The sequence below is a fragment of the Solea solea genome, chromosome 3 (assembly GCF_958295425.1).
Source record: "Solea solea chromosome 3, fSolSol10.1, whole genome shotgun sequence".
Taxonomy (NCBI): Eukaryota; Metazoa; Chordata; class Actinopteri; order Pleuronectiformes; family Soleidae; genus Solea; species Solea solea.
In genome coordinates this window covers 10,260,583-10,284,507 of record NC_081136.1, presented here as the reverse complement: position 1 = coordinate 10,284,507, position 23,925 = coordinate 10,260,583, and the positions used below count along the sequence as shown (strand labels likewise).

The 23,925-nt window shown below is 39.7% G+C and overlaps 1 protein-coding gene across 3 annotated transcripts in view; it reads right to left on the bottom strand.

Annotated features, from left to right (window-relative positions):
* The window catches only part of m1ap (meiosis 1 associated protein), a 28,196-nt gene extending 27,496 nt beyond the window's left edge, over window positions 1–700 (bottom strand). For 2 of the 3 annotated variants that reach the window (XM_058623555.1, XM_058623557.1), the window contains exon 1: window positions 329–700. The gene's annotated coding sequence lies outside the window, so the exon portion shown is untranslated. Of the gene's footprint in view, window positions 1–321 lie in introns of all 3 variants that reach the window. The other variant, XM_058623556.1, reaches the window with a different exon arrangement.
* Window positions 701–23,925: the final 23,225 nt, after the last annotated feature.

Here is a 23,925-nt window from a genome sequence, read left to right as displayed (position 1 = left end):
GTGGCTGCGGCAGAGTGTGGGTTACATATACAGCAATGTATTTTCTACATAACTGAAGAGCCTGTGTGTGTGTGTGTGTGTGTGTGTGCGTGCGTGTGCGTGTGTGTGTGTACCAAATCTATTAACATTAAATGAAATACTACACATGTTTAAAACATAGCAGTGAACATAATTACAGGGGAATGGGTGTCAAAATTCAGAATTAGTACACATGAAGTGGCAAGAAAAAGGGTTAAAATGTCCAACTGTTTTTGCTTGTGTTATTTTCATTTTGTAGCTGACTTTTGCTAGCTAAAAATGACACTTAGCCAACATAGCTACCTGTTACCTTCGCTGAAGTTCCTCTTCTTTAGTTGGCCTCCCCTGGAACAATGATGGAAATGTACTAAATACTTTTACTATTTTTGAAAGTATCAGAGAGATTAAAAAAAAAAAGTATAGGTAATCTGTAAATCAAGAGGAGTTGCTCAGCTTCCATCTGCTGCTGCTCTGTTAGCTGTGTACCACCAGGACAAAACAACAGATTATACTGTCAAAGATTGTCTATCAGAAAGATGATTCACAGAGTACTTTTACGAATGCAGATATTTAGAGTCAAAGCTAAGTAAGTAGTGCAAGTTTAGTTTATTGTTTATTTAACAGGGACAACGGACAAATTGTTCCAGAGATAGCTAATAGCTCATTTGCATCTGGGCGTCTTATAGAGCACTGCATCACTTTTCTCGAGAAAATCTCTGCTTTAGAAACAGTTTTATTTATATTTTACTTTAGAGGTCACGTAAATGACAGCCAGTAGAGGGTACATGTTTCTACCACTCTAGAGGGAACTAGTGTGCACACCACTGTGTCTGTGTGCATGAGGCTCACATGAACTTTCACATCTGCTTATGAGAGATAAGATGAGGTGTGTGTATTCTAAGCATGGAAATATAACTTCTGCCAACTCTCTGAACATCGCAAAACCATTTCCAGATCAATTTGCGGAAGGTCCTGAGTTAGTGACATGCGTGTGTGTGTGTTTGTCTCTTTCTCTCTCACAGTTTAAAATACATGTGTATAAAATAAATGAAATGCACAAATGCTCTCTAATTCGGTTGCAATAAGCACACATACTTCTAGGTCAACAGGAGCTTTGCCACAGTGCACTAATCCCCAATGCCCCTTTAATTTATTCAGGGGGGATTTGGTGAAAACTTTGCCCAGAAGTTTCTGCACACTAGTTGCTTTTTCAGTCATGTGAGGTTCTTAAACCTTTTGGGATTTTGAGTTGAGTTACACACTGTGTGATTGGGGGATAAGTTGGTTGCTGCCTTTAGACGTTTCAGATTAATGCTCTTGTGTTAAATGTTTCAGTTGGAAGATGTGAACAGTGGCATGAAATTAAGAAATGTCCTTCGTACATCGTGACACTTTTAGTTGAAGTTGCGTGAAAGTAGAATATTGAATAATCCAATTGTTGTTTTTTTTGGGAAACCCACTCATCCTTTCTGTTATGGTTCTGCATTAAGTCAAGCCGATGAGTAGTATTGCACCTCTGCATCAACAGCTCCACACATTGTTTTGTGGTTTTACAAAAAAATAAAATACAACATGCTAGTTTGTTCCACATTGAGATGTTAGTGTGCTTGTTATTATTATTATTATTATTATATTATCTAGTTTTGGTGCTACAGATAACCGAAACAGCTGCTGGTGTTAGTTTGCTATACTGACCTTCTTGCCGAACTTTCTTGAAGAAAACCAGTGTTTTACTGTTCCATATGTTAGTGGGAAATCTTAAAATTTTATTTTATTTTTCCTTTGTTTAGCCAGGAAGGTCCCATTGAGATACAAGATATCTTCTTCCAGGGAGTCCTGGAAATCTGAGTAAGAATTCTATGTAAAACCAAAGGCGTGCTTCAGCATGTTAACAACTGTCAACAGTGTGATGATTTGCGTAACAAGCTGGTTTAGAGGTAAACACGATTGTGAAAATTGCTCGTTTCCAGTATTGGCACATCATGGTTGTCACACATGTGACTTCCACTGAACTGCTGACGGTATGTGCTTGATTGTGAGGTATTATTTGCAGTCAGGCACAGAGAAGGTGATTCTGCTGTGACTCAGGGCAAAACAAAATCCATGCAGTTCTTTTATCCACATGAGACCCAGTTCAGAGACAGTGCTCTATGATGACGTGTATTGTGATTATGGGAATTGTTCCTCTCGGACACACACACACACACACACACACACATATTTAGCACTGGTAATAAGTTCATAAGTTAAATTTTTCTTCTAATTTCGATGGAAAAACTGCAACTTAACCAAATGGATCTCTCTCTTTCTCTGTCTATCTCTCTCTCTCTCTCTCTCTCTGAGGTCTTGCAGGTATCGTGCCTATATATACACACAGTACAGTGTATATATGTATACTGCTTTCAGCTAAATCATTTATATCTTGCACACACTTTGCAGTTATCCTTTTGACCACATCATTTCCATGCCCTATATTTCCTGATCCAGTTTGTTTTTAGTAAAATGCAGTTTTTCAGTAATTGCTGCTTCTACCCAGTGATTGAAAATTTGTTGCTGCCTTAAAATTACTTGTATTAGTACATGAGGCAAAATCAACACATTTCTTGCGAGGTAAGACCAACACTTACTTTAAGGCAAGTAAAAAGCTGCAAATATTGGTTGTCTTGGCCCATTACAGGCATTTCAGCAAGTGAAAATGACTCAAATCTGTGAAATATTACCCTCCTGTGAATTAAATCAAGGCAGAAATGTTTTCAGTCTCGAGGTATGTGCAGTCATATGTAATCAGTTTTTGACAAGTGAAAAACTGATTACATGCGACCAAAAAAGACTGAGTGGGTTACAGTGTGTGAAATACAACCTTCATGATTGAAATGAAGTCACTTTCAGGTAGAAGCAACCTTTCATTGACAAGGTAGGAGGCATAATCAGGTATATTTCAACAGCTAATATAGGACCTGAGTGTGAGCCCTTTGCACAGGTGTTACTAACACTGGTTCTATTCAGTTCATGTAAGTCAGGACAGTGTGGCAATGAATGTGCATGCACCGTGAAACCGAGGAAGCCAAATGGAACTCGGCCATCGTTAATGTGATTTTTTTTTTACACCTGTAATTTTTCCTACCAAGACCTTTCAGAATGGCTGCTGTGCAAAAGGCCCAAAAGCAGCTGTAGCAGCTCTTCATTATCACGGATGCTACATGCACTGTGCCTTTCATCAACAGGTGAATTTATAAAGTGAATTATCTGGATTATCCGCAGCTGTTTCAATCAACTTGAGAAAAATGACAAGAGATTTTTGTGACCGTGTGTAAATTAATGTCAATTTTTCCAAATGACATTCAACTGTGTCAAAGGTGCCAACAGTAATAGACTAGTCTGGATCTGTTCCGTGACATTTAAATAAATTGAGCCTTGAGTACCTCTCAAGGCTTTTATGGCATCATGGTCTAATGTCTGGGTTCTAGGGAGGAAATGTCTTGGTCACTGCTGATATAAATCAGCTCTGATGTTTTACAGATAACAGTAAAAGCTTCCCTCATCTTGTTTGCTCGTCAGAGGCCATTCATATCCTTGCCCTTCTGGTTGATGCTCATTTCCCTTATTTATCCATATTTCCTGATTTATACGTACTTTAAGTGAGGCCGGTGTGTCCTGTCCATATTGAGCAAATGATATTACAAAGATAAACATTTCTGTATAAGTAAATCTAAAAAATAATCTAAATAAATGATGATACTTACACTTTACTAATACAAGATAAAAAGGAGAGAATCACTGGGATGTCATGGTGCTGTAGTCGAAAACATAAAACACAAAAGCTCCCAGGTGCTTAATATTTTTATATTTTATAATATTTTATAATCACTTTCTGGTCGTCTTTTTTATCTTCTAACTGTTTGCATCAAGGGTTCTCCCACTGCTCAGCATCACGTGGCACGGATACTGTAATTTCAATCTCATTTAGTTGGGATTAAGTCATTTTTACATTTTCTTTTCTGTCTTTTCTTCTAGTGAGATAGTTCTATAAGAGCAATTAACTCTGCTGGTCTCCACCTGTCCTATCTCTTGTGTAACTAATACCATTCAAGCTCGGCTAAATATAATTATACATCACATATCAATCTGTAATCTAATTTGTTATTGAAAGCCTGGGGACATTTCCCTCTCTAATGAGATGATGTATGAGCAGATTAAGCCTGTCTGCTCTGCCATGGAGTCAGGAGTCTGCACAGCATCACCATAACCTTTGTCATCAGTCACTTCCCAGTGTTGTTTTAGCTTCGCTTAGCCAGAGCGCTATCAAAGTTTTACACTCTTTGCGTCAGCTGCGTGAGGAAATGGCAGAGGAAACAGATTGTCTGCCAAGTAATAGAAGCCTCGGATGATCTTGTGACTGCAGCCTCATCAATAAGTCAGTGTTTCTAATGGACCACATGTACATCAGTGATGTTCTCTGGAAGAAGACTGTGCAGAGTGTCCTCATAAACACGGATGACTCATCTTTAACTGAAAACCAACATCTCCAGGGTTAATGTCACGAGCTACATGACGTAATTCTGGTCGGGTCATATCCTGGTAGTCATTTGATCTCATCAATCATTTCAGTTTATAGCGATGTTGTATCTTTCAAGCTCAAATGTTATTTCAGCATTTTATGAGTGATCTATTAAAAGAAATGCATCACAATTTGCAAAATCAAGTGCCATGGGTGTTTTTACACAAAAACGCTAAAATTCGTCATTTGAAACGAAGCTATCTAATTATGTGAAATCTGAATAAGTGAAGCCATGATGCCAGTGTCACTAAATAATATATGAATAAATTATGTAATTCATAGTAGTTTCTGTTCATGATTGATTATGATTTGAATTCATATTAGTTTAACAATATATAGATTAATATTAGTGTTGATCAGCTGATATACTGTATGTATGCTTTTCCTTTTGTGTTTTTTGTCGAATAAATCTAAAAACATGAGCTACTGTGGAGGACACACTATTTTGGGAACACACGTCAGCCATAGATTCTGGATGGGTTTTATTGGAAAACTGACAATAATAATGCATATTATTTAAAGGTGCCTTAAACTTATGACTTCAGCTCAAAATGTCAACTTTAAACATTAGGCACTGATAAAAGCAAAGAGGCCACTCTTTCTCTCTGAACCTATGTATAATGTTGTGATGTCATTAAGCTCTTCCTGCTCATCTCTGCTGAGGGACAGTATAGACAGTATAGCTCTGTGCGCTGCATCTGCCGATGGACCATGTGCCTCTCCAACAATCCACGCCATTGTTGCTCTTTGTTCCCATGACTCAGACAGTGAACAAGCATCAGCCTATAGATGGTGCCAGCTGTGGTGGTCTCACACTATACTAACGACCGTGACACTCTTTTGTGGTTCACAATGATCTTCATCTGGATTTCTATATTTAGCTTTCATGGTGGGATATTATTGCCTGACCTGAAGCCTTTTTCATTTGACGTTTTCATCAGAAGCGCTGCAGCTCTTGCCTTAATATTACACTTTGTGTACAGGGGGCAGATTTTATGGCATACATTATAGGTACACGTGTTCCATGCTGTATAAGCAGACAGCCATTGCTCGCTCTCTCTCCTTCCCTCATGTAAATGAGGTGAAGGGTTGACAGCGGGGCCCTGTACATCATGGTAACGATGTCACTGCTCTCCCTCTGACTTTCCTCCAGCCTGTACAACGATCAGGTCACTGTCTATTTATGTAGACTGTTTTTCGTTCATGTTCATCTAATTCAAGTTCTCCCTTTAATTCCTCAAAACTCTGCAGCTTACCTCATTCAACCATTGTACATATTTAAGTGAGGTTCATGTTCAAAGTTAAAGCCATCCCATTATTTTGGAGTTTTTCTGTGACGTGACATGTACACCGGGGAAAAAAAGGGATTTTTGTAACATAGTAACAGGTCTTTGGAAACCAAACATGGTCCAATATGCTAAGCACATCTGGACTTGATAAACTACAACTTGTAGTAGGAAATGAATTGTATTATCGCCTATTATCTTTCAAAGCAAGGTAAGAGATGATCTGTTTTCTTACTCTAAACCTCCTTTAATATATATTTTGAATGAAAGGCCATATCCATCTGTCCATTTCTATGGCTTTATCCTCCACATGAGGGTTGCAGGGAGCAGGAGCCAAACACTATGAACAATTTACAGCAGTGTCTTTTTCTATACCACATCACCATACATTTAAGGCTTTTACCTCCAGTCACTGAAATGTGGAGTGATGTTGAGCAGGATCATTATCCCTTTCTCCCTTCATCCCTCCAAGTGACCTGATTTCCTTCATTTCCACCCCCGTCCTCTGCTCCTTCCCTTCACTCTTAAGAACTCTTATGAATCAAGGTGCTCTGACAGTTGCTCTGGAATGACAGGTTTTTTTACCCTAATCCTCAGACTTGTTGTCATGGAAATTAGGTTCTCCACACAGCACCATTCAGTGCCCCACACATGAAAGATGAATTTGAGTTTGTGCGTGTATCACTCAGTGTGTGTGTGTGCGCGTGTGTGGGTGTGTGAGGGGGGCCAGCAGGCTGATTTCAGCAGTTAATCACTCTTTCTGTCTTTTCACCACAAGAGGAAAAGAAGAATGAGGTAAAAGGAGAGAGAGGTAGGAGATGTGCCCAGTTGTTAATTTATCGTGGCAGGATTGCATTCAATGACAGGGCCTGTGAGTTTGTCTAATTGCTTTGGGCTAAAAACTCCTCAATCCACAAAGAAAAACTAGGCTAAGAGCTTAGACGTCTTAAAATAGACAGAGCTGAATGCCTTTTTCTCCTTGGTTTGGATGTGAATTGGCCAGTTTTGATAATCCTGCTGGAAAATATGGTGAGTGAGTGCATGGAGATAAGGAGTAATTCTCCAGATCTGTTCTTCATTTCCATCAACAGTTTGGGATGTGTTGTTTTTCCCTTGGGTGGTTTTCCACAATAAAGTGTTACAGACTATATTCAAATGAAAGAAGTCGTGCTCTACTCCAATGACAGAGCTTGACAGGGACATGCATGTGTCCTGTCTGTCACAACTTTAATAACAAGGAGAGGTGGACGTGGAACCAAGTTTGGGAGGTTTTATTGCCTGACATGTAATGACAGAGGACTGATGACTGAGGAAGATCACAGTGCACGACAACTATGTTGAAAGTTATTCTTTTGAATTATATCACATTCCATGTTATAGGTCTTTAATATAGTAGCTTACATCTGTTCATAGAGATTGAGAGTTTTCTGTCTAATCATTTTCAGGTTTGGGTTGAAGTAAATTAGCAGTTGTAATGGCTCTCGAGTTTGCTTTTCATTACCATTCATTAGTTTATGATTAATGTAAATATGATTGTCATTCTGATTGCTTTCAGGCTGTTACGTTTCATTTACAGTATACCTACTGTTTAGTGTCATATTTCTTCTTTCCTATGTGCAACAAGAGCAGGCATTTATCAAAAATCTGTGTAGCGTTTACATGGCACAGTATCCCGGTCATATCTTTGATATTGTTGTTTATTCCACCTTTTAGTAAAGAGAACTAAACCACTGAACTGTGGTTCTTTCAGAAGAAAGAACTGAATGGATTTACATATTTTTATTATTCTGTTGATGTTGGTTTTGCTCTTGATTAATAATGGAGTATGTTATAATAGAGTACATTATGTAGCAGACTCCTCATTGTTAATCCAGCTTTGAGAGGTTCAAAAGGTCTGTTTCTATAGAAACCAAACAAAAATGAAGCGTGCACTAAATCACTTGATTGGATGTGAAGTTGTTCCATTCATTAAGCAAGAACCAATATGGCACTTTGTCTTACTATGAAGAACATGGGAATCAGTTTGTGTGTGTGTGTGTGTTTCTTTTTTTGTACCACAGAGCACAACTACAGAAACCAGAATACTCCAATATAAAACATCAACATGAGTAAAGGGCGGAAAACATATACAATCTCATAATAGTCTCATAATACACAAAATACTGTTTAATCTCCGGTTAAGGGCTTTTTAACCAGTGGGAATGTCTTTAATCAGAATTCCTGTGATGAACATCCACCGGCTATGAGAATGGTGTTAATCAACTTATTTTAATGGCTTCACTCTGATTTAAAAAGCCACAGCATTCACACTCATTTTTGTGAGGAATACTGGAGGCTTCAATCTGACATATTGACTGCCATTATGCTGTAAATGGTACATTTAACTACTGTGTGAGAGCTAAGAGTCTGTGTCCATGCATTTAAGGGCCTTAATCAAACACTCCTGTGATGTATTATTGACTCGAACTGAACTTCCCCCGAGCAACCACAATCACGTGGCGCTGAACCATGGAACAATTCTGATAAATCAGACAGTGTTGTCTTGTCTGGGTGAACGTACTGATGCTCGAGGCTCAACTCAAATATGTGCTTCATATCACGGACTCCTGCTTCTCTTCCTGATGTTCTTAAGATTATGATGCAGCTGTGTGAACTCTACCTCCGTCATGTGATGATGTTTTTAACCTCGCAGCCTTTGCTCTCTGTCGAGCGGAGACGTGCACTTGAACCCTGGCTCTGCTTTTTCAGTGTAATTGTATTTGCTTGTTGCTGGATAACAGATGAGAGACCATGTGATGTAAGGGTGAGGTAGAAAATGATTTTTTTTGTTAAAAACAATGTTCTTTTTGCTTTTTTTTTTTTTAAATGAGCATCTCGTCAACTTTAACCTGATAAAGTCAGGGAAGATGGAGATAATGGAAGATGAAGTTCTAATCAGTGCTGTTATCTCAGTAACACTTAATCAGCCAGGCCTATAATCAGGGTGCAGTGACATGAGGTTTCCAGCTCATGTTTTATGTAACGTCTTGATTGAAGAATGCTCACAGAGAGATATGACCTTCTAATGAGGTGATTGTGAAATAAATAATCATTTCATTAGGAGTGCAGTGCAGCTAACTGATTTCAAGATGGAAATTTGCTGCAATTAACATTTTCTGTTGCAGGTTTTTTTATGGAACTAGATTAAAATCTGCTTCACATTTGAGTGGCTGCACACACACGCACACACACACACACCAAATCTTTACTATTTCACAAGTCATCAGTGAAAAGCATAACTGACGTTCACTCAGGTTTGCCCTTGTCTTCTCTCCAGACTGTTTTTGTACAAAGCTGTTCCAATTGTCTCTCTTTTCTGGTTTGGTTTCACACCAGAGGTTGAAGGAACTGTAAATTCTGGCTATAGTTCCTCTGCCATTTTCCATGACTCACTGTCTGGCTGTCCATGCTTCTGTGTTTCAGGTGTAATGTCAGTTTGAGGCATGGCACTCGTGGGCAGGCAGGTCTGGTTAAGATCGGTAAATATGCCAGCCAATCCCTAAACTATAATTTTCTTTAGTCTGAAGTTCATGGCAGTTTGTGGTTCTTGCATTATCACAAGGGCTACAGACAAAAGATTTGACTTTATTCCAGGATATATCCAGGACATTTTCTGCCATAAACCCTGTCAGAACCAGTAGTCTTCATGGGAACCAAAACCTGATCCTCCTAATGAGACAGAAACTAATTTCTGAGGCACTGGTTAGGTTTAGGACTAAGATTTTAATTGTGGTTCGGTTACGGTTAGGGTTAAGTGTTAAATAATTATGGTTAAGTTTAGGGATAATGGTTTGTTTAGGCTGGCCAAATGAATGGAAGTCAATGCAGAGACCTTAAAAGAGTAGGTGCACAAACCTGTGTGTGTGAAATTTAAAGGCTTCTGACAGTGCTCTCTGCTCCCTGTATTATCTCATCCTCTCTCCACATGCTCAAAACACCCAATGCAATAATTAACAATCAGTCTCGCCCTGCTGGCTCCATTCAGTGACATAGTACACAGAGTGTCTCACACAGCAGAATGAACCATCGCCATAAATGATGGTTTCTTATCGACTTTGTGTGTGTGTGTGTGTGTGTGTGTGTGTGTGTGTGTGTGCCTGGGTGTGAATGTTCTTATCTGCTGTGAGGAATCCCTCTAGGCCTCCACTACGGGACAATAAAGCACAACATTATGTTGTATTTCCATCGCGAAAACAGTAGAAATACAAGATAACGGCATGACGGTGAGCAAGGATGTGATAGCACAGAAACTGAGGACAAAAAGTCACTATTCCGACTGGAAAACAAGGTCATTAGAATAAATCAGGATTATACAAAGGTGGGAGCATGCACACATCAGAACAAAAAAAAGATAAGAAATATGAGGCACTTTTGGTACCGAGGTTTCCATTCAGACTCACTTCCACTCACAATCGGCTTTCCCTATCATTTGTGCAATTTAGAAAGTAGTGAACAAATCATAAAAGCCTCTCAGTCTCATTTAGTGCAGAAGATACAGAAGTATTTCTTTGGGATTTTATTATTTACTTTTAGTAAGATCAGCATGCCAGTGGGAAATGTCTTCTGACTAGAGAGGTTTTCAGACCGACAGTAGGGAGAGAGAATCTCACAGACGTGAATATCGTGTGAAAAGGGCATCCATCCCCGCAGAGCCAGGAGAACACAATAAAACACTCCTCGGAGTCAAGTAGTCAAAGGAACCTCTGCTGTGAGTGTGATGCAGCACTTTTCTTTCAAGTCAAATGCATTTAAGCTCCAAACCTGTACAACACGTTCAATTATATATTAGATCATGCAAAAGATTTATGATTTAAGATTTATCTCCCCGGCACAAATGACTGCAGTCCTGATTAAATAAGCAGACTTGGGGGAAGATGGTTACGTAAAATACATTCAAATATTCATAACACTGCTTTGGTTTGCAAGCTGTTTTGGTGAAAATTGAAAGATGAATATGATGGGATGTGGACCCCTGAAACAAATGAACTTTTAGCCATCGCCGTCTCTTTTACTTTACTGGAACAAATGCTGTGGCCTCTCCTGCTGTGAAATACTCTCCCAGCTGCTTAAATCAGCTCCACTCTTCATGAACAGTGAAAGACCTAGCCTCAACTTCTGTGGCTGCCCGCTGTTGAGTTGAAAGAGAGGGTGGCAGAGAATGAGAGGCTGAGCCAGAGTGCACCTGATGAAAAGTATGAAACCAGTGAGGGAGTGAAAAGAAAAAAAGCAGACAAGGACAAGCTGCACCCTCTGGTGCTTTTGTCCTATTGGCCAAGGGTACGACCACTGCCGGCGGCAACCGATGACATCATTGTGTGAAGCACGGCAGGGGAGGGTGGGGTCTATGCTGCCTCTTGTCACCCTAGCAACAAGTCCACTTTTGTGTGTGCGTGCGTGCGCGTGCGCTCGTTAAAGAGTTATGCTGCGACTGCTTCACCTCTGGCAACGAGCCTGACGACAATTTTCTTTTATGCTTTCTTTGCTTCTCGCCGTCTCGTCGTTTCATTAATTTCTCCACTGAAGTACGTTTTGTCATTGAGGATTATTCTTGTCAGAATCACTGTTTCAATGACCTGAACCCCCTTCATTTAGTCCACATTAATATCCACCTTACATACCTTCTTCCTGCTTGTGTAATTCCGTCCTTTTTCATCACCACCCTCTTCTCTCTGTTTTGTGTGGTCCATCATAAATGGACTGGTGGTCTGCCAACTTAAAGCGAGTGGTAGGACTCCACACCAATAAGCCCATTGTAAGAGATCAAGAGCTGTGGCAGGCCAATCTATGCATGTGTGTGTGTGTGTGTGGGCACAATGGAGAGGGAGAGTGAGTGACGTTATTTCTGTCTGTAGAAAATCTGTTTTAAAAAGGGAGAGGGAGGGATATCCTATAGAGGGGAAAGACAGAGAGATGGAGGTCTTTGTGCGAGTGCCCTGTTAAATCAAGCATACAATACCAGCTTTTATAAGAAAGCCTCTCAAGACCCCTGTGATAAGTGGCACACTTCTGTCATCTGAACATGAAAGACCACAAAGAAAGAAAGCAGAAGAAAAGAAGAGGAGGGTGGAGAAATGTGTGTGAATATGGTCTTAGGATAATTTATTTTTTTAATTTGCTGCTGAGCTTCATGTGCTCGACAGGGGACATGTGGGACAAAATGACTTGACTTTTACTTTCTTGACTTGCACACTTTGATTATCAGAGCTGGACAACCTGCTTAACAGCACTTCACTTCAGTGCTCATGCATGGCTTTGCATATTAATATTTCTTCTGATTCTACATGCAACTTTTCCACAGAGGGTGATAAGGAAACTAACAAGTCCAATCTGACACTGAGCTTCAGGCTTTCAACATATTCTAGCGTTCTTGCTCTGAGGAACACATACTTTTTAATTACTTCCAAAATTGCTGCAAATGACTGTTAGAAAAATGCAGTTTAAACATAAAAAGTACTTGAGATTGGCTACATTTTTTTTAAAATTAACATTTTGTCAGTCCACAACACTAACTGGAAAATGTGTGTTTTTTTTATGAACCCTCCAATTAATTTTGAGATACATTTTGAACATAATAATAATAATATATTGTCCATCTTTACAATATACAGTATAGGAACAATTTTGTATGATGTATTAGCAAGCTACACTCTGACCCTCTTGCATCCACATAGTTTTTCCATTTTTGGTTGAAAACTGGATAAAACAGTGGTTAGTTAATGTCAAAGTACAAATTTGAAAACAAAATGACCATCGCTGATAGAAAGAACGACACTGAAAAGAAAGAAAGACAGCAAAAACACCCTGATCCCCTGTGAGACATCACAGGAAGCCTCTGTCTCCTCTGATATGTGTTGTCTAATAAAGTCTCTTCTGTCCTTTTCAACCTTGATTTACTTGCTTACACGCTGCCAACAACAGCATATCTTTCCTGTCCTCCTTTCTTCTCCTCTTTACTCCCTTCACACACTCTCCAACCACCAGGGACAAACAGCCTTCTCTTTCATGCCTGACACTCCTGTTTTCTTCTCGGTGCTCCCACCACTCCTCGCCCCGTGGGAGGTAGAAAGAGATTTACAGAGGATGAAGTGATATCATTGTTGGTGGTTGTCCTCTGAGCGGCCCCTTTGAAATACACACGCGCACACACGCACACACACATAAAAGGAGAAATGATGAGCTATCGAATGCATGCAGGTGACTGAACAAACAACAAAGGGACACACATGCAGGCTACACACACACGTAAACACAGACACACACAGTTGGACATTAAATTTGACACTCTCTTAGCTTTCCCCTGCCTGCTGTCAGGAGAGTTTGTTCCCACGCCATAGGGAGTATGTCCCATGACTGGTCAGCTGTGTGTTTGCGTGTGTGCGCTGTGTTGAAGTGTTGTATCGTAGGAACACCAGGTCTCCTCCTTGGGGCTTAAACCCGTGTTTTGAGGTCATGAAGTCGTGCTGGCGACTGTGAGGATTTGCAACCCCCCCCCCCCAACTCCCTACACACACACATACAGACACTCTCTCACTGTCATTTATCTCAGGCATTGTTGGTAAATGGGTTGAATTAGTTCAGTGGTTCTCAAACTTTTGATACCAAGTACCACTCGAGAGAGCATTGAGCTCTGGAAGTAACCCCATTATCGGCCAAAGTTAAAATACAGTAAATACGCCAAGCAAAGTCAGGTACAGACTTTTCACAGGAGGCAGATTTATTCCCAATAAGATCATTTTTTCTCTCATCATCCTCCTCCTCTTCCTCACATATACCTCATACACTGGTATAGTGAAATTAGCGAGTGATAAGGTGGTTCTAATTATTTTTATAATCGTTTCATCGGTTTGAGGGTTTTTTCATTATGAAAACAAGTTGTTTTTAATTGTTTCAGCTTCTTAAGTGTGAATATTTTCTGGTTTCTTTGCTCCACATAACAAAGAAACCATTACAACTCAATCATTTGACATTTACCTTTCTTGAAAATCAGTTTTTGCTGTGTAATATCTTGTTAGGAACAACGTTTCTTATTAAAATTAGATATTTCTTTTAACACAGTTTAACAGTATAGGTCCCAAAGTCTCTCTCTCTCTTCAGGTGAAAAAATGTGTTTTGTTTGTTGAAAAACTTTGTTACAATCTATTGTTACAATCATGAATCATATCGCACTTGCTATATCTGGCCAAAATAATAGCAATAATACTTTTTTTGACCATATCATGCACCACACAAGTCTAAGTTATACTGTTTCTTTCCATGTTCTGTGTCCTCAGAGAGCTGCTCCTATATGAGTAGTGTCTGCATGGTTCAGTGTACTCGATCTCAAATTCGGCAGAGTGGAAAATTCTTGCCAGTTCTCCCTCATTTGTATGCCCTTGTATTATTTGACCTGGTTATCGCCTTCGTTGTGTTTGTTGACCAAACACAAGAGTATCACCTTGTGGTTTAGAGGTCTTTACTGTGTCCATACACCCTGAAGTCATGATTTGATGATCTTTCTCTAAATGTGGTCAACAGCTTCATAACAGAAAGTAAATACTTTTTTTTTTTTTTTTTAAAGGAGGTAATTATGTGATTATGTATTTACAAGTCCCTCTCATTTTTTTCCCTCTGGGACAATAAAGTTCATCTTGAATCTTGTATATTCTAATGATGGCATTATTTTTGAGCCCTAAGAATAGAATTTAAGAACTCTGACTCTTGAATGTTTTCTTCATATCAAAAAGCATTTCAGGATTGTTATGTGTGTGCTGTTAGATTTAACCTAATTAATACCTACATTGTTCCACATTATCCACATGTTACTTTTAGTGTTGTTTCCCTGTTGGTCCACCGTTGCCCTGTTTCCAGGGCAACAGCCCTTTGTCCTCACATGACCTTGACTATACGTGTGTAATTTATATGGTTTAATTTTCATTTACACTGGCTGAGGATAAAACCAGAGCCATTGATCCAATTTGAACCAATAAGAATACGATTAAGACTGAAGGACGGATGAAAGTGATTCTGTTCAAAGTTAAAAACAACAACAAATACGGTTATAGGTTTGGATGGATTGCAAGAGAATTTTTAGAATCATTACAAAGAACTTTTAAGCCAGTGTGACATTATTCTGGCAGATTTGTGTAAAAACAATGAAGCCTTTATTGTGGATGATGAAGTGAAAAACAAATGGAGCTTATATCAAAACAAATCCAACTTCTAACAATCAATTAGTTTTATTATTATCATTATTATTGTTATGTATTATTGCTATGAACAGGGATCACAGCAGTTTAAATATTGAATCTCACTTGCCCTAGTCCTGTCTCTTAATCTGATTATTCTGAAGTGTTTTTTTGGGTGAATCGAGGACAAGGATTAAAGAATTGGATCAAAGGGTTGTTTTTCAAAAACGAGTATTAATTCTGTTACGATCTCATTGTTATGCAGCATTATGGCTTCAGTGCGGTACTGAGCTCCACTTGACTGGTTCTGGTTGGTGTTGTTTTGGTGCAGTCAGACACATGATGAAATGTGCTTATACTACATGTGTTTGATGCATACCTGAAGAGCCAGCTGTGATATGTCTGATAGCACAGCTCACAGCTGTGCATTCTTAATAGTATTAGGTTGTGTTTTATGTTAAACTTTACCTCCAGATACAGTCAAATGTCTTTTCAAAGCAGTAATTCGCACAATTACAGCAAAGGCCGCCGAGGTCGATCACTTGTTGTGCTGCTCGTTTTTGATGCCGCTTCAGCCGTTTTACTTGGGTGGAGCTAACAGCTAAGTTAACAGGTGTTAAATTGTACAAGTGTTCCTTACTTTGTCATCTACAGTGTAGAACCTAAAATACTTGAAGAAGACCCCACGTTAAGTAATAGATCAGAGAACAATTGGTGTCACTGTCTTATTTTTCTGATGATTGAAGACCAAGCTTTGCTCACAGCGCCTCCTACTGAACAATACCGTAATTTTACTGTATAGTTGTTGAGCTAAACTTGAACTCATTGATGGGAATTGTTGTTTGTCAGTGAATCAAAGTTTTCCGTTTGATCCAGTTTCCAGATGGAGAGCTCAGTCTATGTTCACGCCATGATCTTTTGAAGACTTAAATCAAATTATATCTTATTATGAGAGATTGTCTTTGTGGAGCTAGCAGCAGTCTCTTTATTACATAGAGCGCTTCAGGGGCCATTATTGCAGACAGTTTGGTGACCTCACACTTTTTACAGGCTGCAAAACTGCAGAGAACTTTGTTCGTAGAGAGCTTCGTCATTCCTTTAAATGTGTTTCTGATCTATGACACACTAATGAAAACAAAATATTGAACATTATTTAAAAAAGAAGAAGAAATGAATTTAAATAAATAATTAAATAATTATTATAAAATCTCACCTCGAGCTAGTCTTAGTCGGACTAACATACCTGGATAATGCGGTTCATAGTCCGATTACCCCTGCATGTATACGCTTAGTCGGACTGGAGTTGGACGCGCATGCACCAACATTTCCTCCCGGGTCTTATCATACGGCGGCAGCGGTGTCTTTCTACGGACAACGCGGCAACCACGAGTGCCACGCTCTAATTTGTACAGCAGATATGAAACATACAGAACCACAGCGTGAGCCATCTCACAGTCCATCTCGCTGTTTGTTTTTCTGCGACGTATACGTCACCAGGAAACAATCCGTCAATACACACTAGCTTGTATAGACGGATACAGCGCCACCTACTGAGGCGGAGTTAGACGTACACGGTCAATAAATCGATTTTCTCCTCTGCAAGTTTTTCCAGTTGCCTGTCTTAGTCGGACTACGGCCTCAGCTCCATTAAACTGTGCATGTGTGCGTACTGAGTGCTAATCCTGTCAAGATACTTGCAGCTTTCATCTCCCTCCTGATGAGAAACAATCATGGTGTGTCATATGTCTGCCCTTGACACGGCATGTGAGGCCACACGGAGAGATCCTTGAGTTTGAGCCTCTGAAACTGTACATGCTGTCAAAATCAACAGACTTATCAGACACAGACGGTCACATCTGGAGGGCACCTTCATCCTCACCATCTCCTTGATTAGTCTGACACTTTCGAGCAACAATAACTGTCACTGTTGACAACCCGTTGTTCTGCACCCCACGGACAAGGGATGACGACCCTGTTGACTGCTCAGTCAAGTGGTATTTATAGTTCTGCACTCAGACAAATATTCAGTCATTCCGGTATGTAATCAGAAACAAGTGTGTCCAATGTTTTCTGTGAGGCACACTCGGAAATGAAACGACAGGTTATTGGCGTGCACACAAAAGAGAGGCAAGATGTGCGCACACTGTGCTTAGATACACACTCAACCCGACAGGACACCATAGAATTGCCTTAGCTTGTCAATTTGTGTCTCTGCATGAGTTTGTGGATGCAGGGCAACCCGTTGCTGATACCTACAGTGTTTCTCTGCAGCGTTTTACTCTATATTGAATATTCAAAATGCCTTGTCAATTTTCCAATAGGTTTTTGGAAATGTCCATGCCAGGCTGACGGCAAAGGATTCAGAAGCGGTTTCATTTTTTTTATTTATTTATCTTTAGAAGACATTGATTTCAGACATTGATCAGTATATGAGTCAAATGTTGTTTCTCTTAAAAGTACTCTGATAATACTTCCTCAATAGGTCGTAAATACTAAATTGCAGCTTGAGTTTGACAAAAATATCCACATGTAATCACCAAGAATCAATCTCATGCACACACACACACACACACACACAGACAGACACAGACACACACTCACCCCCAACCTCCCAAAAAAAGACAAATGTCAGAAAGCATTGATTGCAACACTGTGAAGAGTAGCCCACAGGCAATTACAGGTTTTGTTTGTGTCTCGACGAAAATAAAAACTGACATTGTATTTAAAGGTCAAAATGTGTGCATGTGTGAGCGTGCTTGTGGCAAAGTATGACAGAAAAAAATACAGCAATGCAGGAGAAAGTAAGGTACTTTAATTATTAGTTATACTTCTTATTTAACTTTTTCTTTTGTTGTGCAACCATGTAAAATGTGTGCTTTGATTACAGTAACAATGAGCCTCATCAAAGAAGAACCATGCAGTTTTATAATAGACAGATTAATGAATATAAAGGTCACTAGAGGTCCCAAATTCTTACACATTTGCCCTTAAAGTGGGACAAGGATCTTTGTGGCGTTCATGAATGTTCTCAACCTTCATATGATCACAAACATGCACCTCATGAACAGGTGGAGCTCATCCATCTGAAAGGATGGATGACGGCTCACTTGTGCAGTGAAGGCAGCGTGTGTAGTGTGAAGTGAAGTGGCCCAAAATCCACTATTAGGCAAGGGCAATTTGGGATTAAATGCTGTGTTTTATAAAGGAACAATGGAAAATGGAAATGTTCTTTTTTCCTGCATAAAGGCCTGTACAAGAACAGAAAAATAAGTTCTCTATCTAAGACTACTGGCCAGAAATTTGAAGTGGGCGTGGTTAGTGTGGAAATGTTGCACTTCCCTACTAGCACTTCCCAGGAGTTCTGCATTTGAGTTTCTCATGAAGTATGACATTTTCTGGCCAGAATTAACTTTATTCCTGTTCTTGCCACCTTGAGATTATGGACAGGCTTTTAGATGTTCAGTATGACATCATCCCACAGTTTGATCTTTCAATTTCAATTACTGAAGTGAAATCCTTTCTTTGTTTCCTCTACTTATATACTGTATATTGACTTTCCATTTTAATAGGCTCTTTACTGACGTGCTTGCTATTAGTGTCTATTTTATTAAATTCAAACCAACTGATGTTGGTCTGTGGCATTAGCAAAAGGTACAGGAGGAGCTCTGACATTGTGGGGAATTTAATCACAGTCTTAATCTGCCGATTACAGTCCCCTCCAGTGCATGTGCACACACACACACTTTATCAACAGCATCTTTATTATTATGTGACAATCCCCTCTGAGTGAACCTGCCCCCCTCAGCCTTTTCTCACACGTCACCAGCTGAAATCTGCAGACACATACAGTATTGCACTGTGTGCACTCTGTAGTCCCATGTGTAATCTGTGATGCAAAATCTCCTCACATAATCATATGTGCACTTACACGTGTGCATGCATGACGACACACAGCTTTTGACCCAAGGCTGACCCTGTTTAACATATCATCGATTTTAACGTTAAAATACAGCTTCAGTCGCACACACACACACACACACACACACACACACAATGACGTACGTGCATTCATACAAATTATTAAGATGATTAAGTATTAATCTGTCTCAGTGTCCCTGATAAGACAACTGGAATATGCTGACTTTAATCACATGTCAAATGAATGATACTAGGATTACACAGCTCAACAAATGTGTGTGTGTGTTGTGTAATCACATGTAATCTGCAATTAAACAAACACTATGTCAGAGGGACTTGTATAATCCCTCTGACATAGTATAGACAAAGACAGGTAATGTAGTGAAGACTTGACATTATCAGTGAGAAGGGTTAGGGTTAAAATCCTCCAGATTTTATAGAACCAAAATTAAAACTATATATATATACAGTATATATGTGTGTGTGTATATATATATATATATATATATATATATATATATATATATATATATATATATATATATATATATATATATATATGTGTGTGTACATACAGGTAGATATAAAACAGTTTTGATTTCTTTTGTGACGTTTTATTCTGGTCTCCTCTCAGCATGGTGTACATGCACAGAAGGGAATTGTGATTATAATGGAGAATTGGGAAATGAACTGAAGCCAGTGAGTCTGGATGGTGCAGCATTCGCTTGAGATCGGATCACTATGTCATGATCCTCCTACAGTTCTCTCTCTCTCTCTCTCTCTCTCTCTCTCTCTCTCTCTCTCTCTCTCTCTCTGTGTGTGAACACTTGCCATAGTTAATCCCTGTGAAACTGATCGCTTCTCTATCTCTCTCCCATCTCTCCCTCCTGCCACTATTCATCATTGCTTTATCAGCTTTCAGTTCAGCCTCAGTCTTCATATAAGCAGGTCACCAGCCTCGAATACACACATCCACAAACCTGTGTCTGCACAGAAACGTCAGCGAGTGTTCTTTGTTTCGTCCAAAACTCTCATGCTGTCGGCTGCTTGTGTTAAGTTTGACTTATCCTGTTTAACCTCCCAAACCTGCCCAAAGAAATGTGTCTCTTCTGTTTTTTGAAGCGCTTCAGTAATAATGTTTTGTTTGGTTGTTTGCTTGATTGCATGTCTACCTTCGTGTGAAGATGTGTCTGTGTTATTCCCGTAACATTGGCTTTTCCTATAACGAGGCTTTTCATCAATAACAAACATGTCTTGAGTGAGTTTAGTTATATGATACATTTGAATGTGTGTGTGATTGGACGCCATCTTGGCTCCAAAGAGCAGCGTTGGACTGGAGCCAGGATGGCAGATGGTTGCTTGTCTGCAGGGTTTGGATTCCTACAGGGTCTCTAATACAGCAAACAGACAACTGGGAGGAGGGAAATGCTGATATTTATTGTCTCTCTGTCTTTCCTTGTTTTATCTTTCTTCATCACTCCTTATTTGACTTTCGAGTCTCTCACTCATTCCCGATTCACAATCATTTAAGCTTTTCCTGCTCATGCTGTCCGTCTTATTTTGTATTATCTCTATGTTCTCATTTTTAAATGATGGAATAATAATGTTATACAGCTTGAAACTTAGACTTAAATGATTTCTGAAATGATTTGTTTCTGACCTAAAAAAAACAACCATATATGATCACTGCTCTCGTTCATGCATTCATTTCTGTATCCCTTTGTCCTTTTTTTCTCTTCTTTTGTTCTTGTATTCACCCCTTTTTACTATAACTTTTTGCCTTTGCGGTATTTCTCTGTCTCTCTCAATATCATCCCTCTCATCCTCTCCATCTATCTCTCATCTTGCTGCATCCCATTCTCCTTTCCATCTAGTTTTTCCCTCTCCTGGAGCAACAGTATGTGTACACCCGGTTGCCGTGGCAACCGGAGGAGGCCACATGAGCGGGTGGATGAACAAAAGACCCAGAGAGACCCTTTTCCAAAGAGAGAGAGGGAGAGAGCGAGAAAAGGAAAATCAGATTTCATTTTTAGGCAAGGGGTTTGTTGTGTGTGTGTGTGTGTGTGTGTGTGTGTAATATGAAATGGAGGAGGGGAGGATGGATGGATAGCGTAGGTGAGGTGAGTTCATAAATGAACGACATACAGAGAGAGAGAGAGAAGAGGGGGAAGGGAGATGTGGTTAACAAAGCAAAAAAAAAGAAGAAGAATTAGAAAAAGAAAAGCCTAACAATGCAACAGAGCAGCACATGTAAACCTGCAGCTGTTGCATCATCATCACGGCCAGAGGAGGTGAAAAATCACAGTCTGACATCATTTCCATGAACTGAGGTGCAGACAGTTTTCATGTAGATCACGCTAATGAAACCACGTTGTTTCATTGTAAAGCTAAGATCATGGCAGTAGTTTGAAATGTACGACTGCAGTGATTTGTGTTGAGGGATCCTGAAGAATTGCACTGCATTAGGAGGATCTGCTTAAGCAAAGGTTACCAACCTACACGTCTGGTTGTATGATAAATGTGAGGTCCATGGAATGAGGAACCAATCCAGAAAGATAAGGAGTATGAAAATGTGTGCATATACGTGTTAAAAGTGCACGGTTGTAGTGAACGCGGCCTGGTGATTTATTCATTCATCAGCAATCTCCTCGAAGTCAGATTCAAAGATGTTCGGCTTAGAATATTAATCTTAAAGACAATTTAACTTCACATACTTGAAGAAAGAAATCCAATTAAATCTGAGATGTAAAATGGACCTGTCCCTGCATAATTGTGAAAACAATCACTCATAGTGAAAGTGTGACATCTGAAGTGACAATCAGAAAAACACACAAGTGACTGGGAGAGGAAAGTGTGTGTCAGGGAAGCAGAAGGCGTGAGTAACATTTGGTGAGTTACTTACACAAAGTGCCCGTTTTGATAACTTTTAATAGCCACCATATATGATATACAGCAGCCACTGGCAGTACATTCACATGTTAACATCGCTGTGAGCGTATACAGTATAATTACCCTTTGAATTAATTTGTTTCCTTCAACTATTGTATCTGTAGAGAAAACAACCTAATGCATATATAACTACTTTAATCAGCATCTTCAGCCGCATATCTAGGCTGGTAATTATGTTGCCCTAGATACTGCTCATTTAGTTTCGCTTGTTCGGCTGTAACCTTATATAATTATAGGAGGAAAGATATTACACTTGGGGAAAATGTCAGATTGACTTCTACTTCAAGCCTTGCCTTCATTATTTGGGCTTGTTGTTTAGATTCATGCATAGAAGAAGGCAAAACAACAACAGAGGAGAATCTTCTAGTTTCAGTTTCTATGACACAGACTCTTCGTCTCTCTCTCTCTCTCTCTGTCTCTCAACCATCCATACAGTCATGACCCTAATTGCTCCCGTCAAGTTCATTACACTTTAAAATCTGATTAACATTCTCACGAGTGGCAAATGTGCTCATGCACTCCTGTTTGTCTAAGTAAACATATGGAGTCCTGATCCTTCTCACAATATACAGATAGGCCCTTCAGGCACTCGTGGAAGAACCATATTCAATTATCCTGCCTATTAAAAGTTGTCAGGGGCGTGTGTGTGTGTGTGTGTGTGTGTGTGTGTGTGTGTGTGTGTGTGTGTTAGCTGAAACAGGACAGCCTTATGCAAATATAATTACACCGATTAAACCACAGAGACACCTCAAGGGGGGTGGGGGGGGTTGCCTGGAAAGACTGGCAGCAGTTATGAACGCTGGTGTGTGTGTGTGTGCCATAGGGTAGAGCTGGTTCCACACACACACACGTGGGTATGTAGATTTTATGTGCGCATGTGTGGGTGTTGACATTCTGGGAACACTGTTCTCTTTGCACCCTCTCCTCCATCCTCCTCCCCCCATTAGCACCACCACCATCACCCCATCCCCCAAAGCCTGCCTGCCTCCCTGTCTGTCTGTCTTCAGGGAGTTGAAGGAGCTCAAAGAAGAAGCTTGGGAGTGTTTTTTTTTCTTGGGGGGGGGGGGGGGGAGAGATGGAGGAAGGGATGAGGGCATGAGCAGGAATGGCAGCTGAATTTGAAGGAGTGTACAGATGAAAGAGAGACTGACTGAGTGGTGCTCAGGAGCGAATTAACTGCCACTTACACACACATACCTGCAGGAATAAAGAGGGAGGTTTTTGTAGTGTGTGTGTGTGTGTGTGTGTGTGTGTGAGTGACCGACCAGTGTCATGAATAAAAGCTGTGAAGTGTCAGATTAATAGGATGTCTTTCTTTTCCTCTTCATAGGTAAATTGCTGCCCTGATGAGATTGATCTTGTTGAACTTGGTTTGTGACAATGTTTTAGGGAGTCAACAACTTGATGATTTATGATTCTATATGACACTTATCCTTGGATTCATCAATTGCATCAGTATATAAAATGGTCAGCATCAGTTGTCATATTGCATAATATTTGTTGGCGCAGTATAGGTAAAAGTATGACCTATTATGTTAAGTATATGCTAATTATTGTCGAAGACTTACAAATGAACAGTAAATTATTGTTTTAAGTATTTTAAAATGGTATCAATCAACCTCCATGCCATATTTACAGCCACTTTTTAATTTAAATGATTGATAATCATTATATATCACTCAATTTAATTGTGCCTACAGAGTACAATGACAATAAAGGCTATTCTATTCTATTCTAGTCTAGTCTAGTCTAGTCTAGTCTGGTCTAGTCTGGTCTATATTATTATATAACCTGCCATTTCAAACATGGCTGTTTGCATAGTTAAAGCAGTGCAACATTTTAATAGTTATTCTTCACCATCTTCCCTAAAAATCCAGATTAAAGTTACCTACAGAAGTCGATGTGATGGACATGTTCAGAAGAGAGAACGCGTGACTCAACTGATTTAATATTTTCTGACCTTTCCTAGTGATCGCCCCCCCCCCCCCCCCCC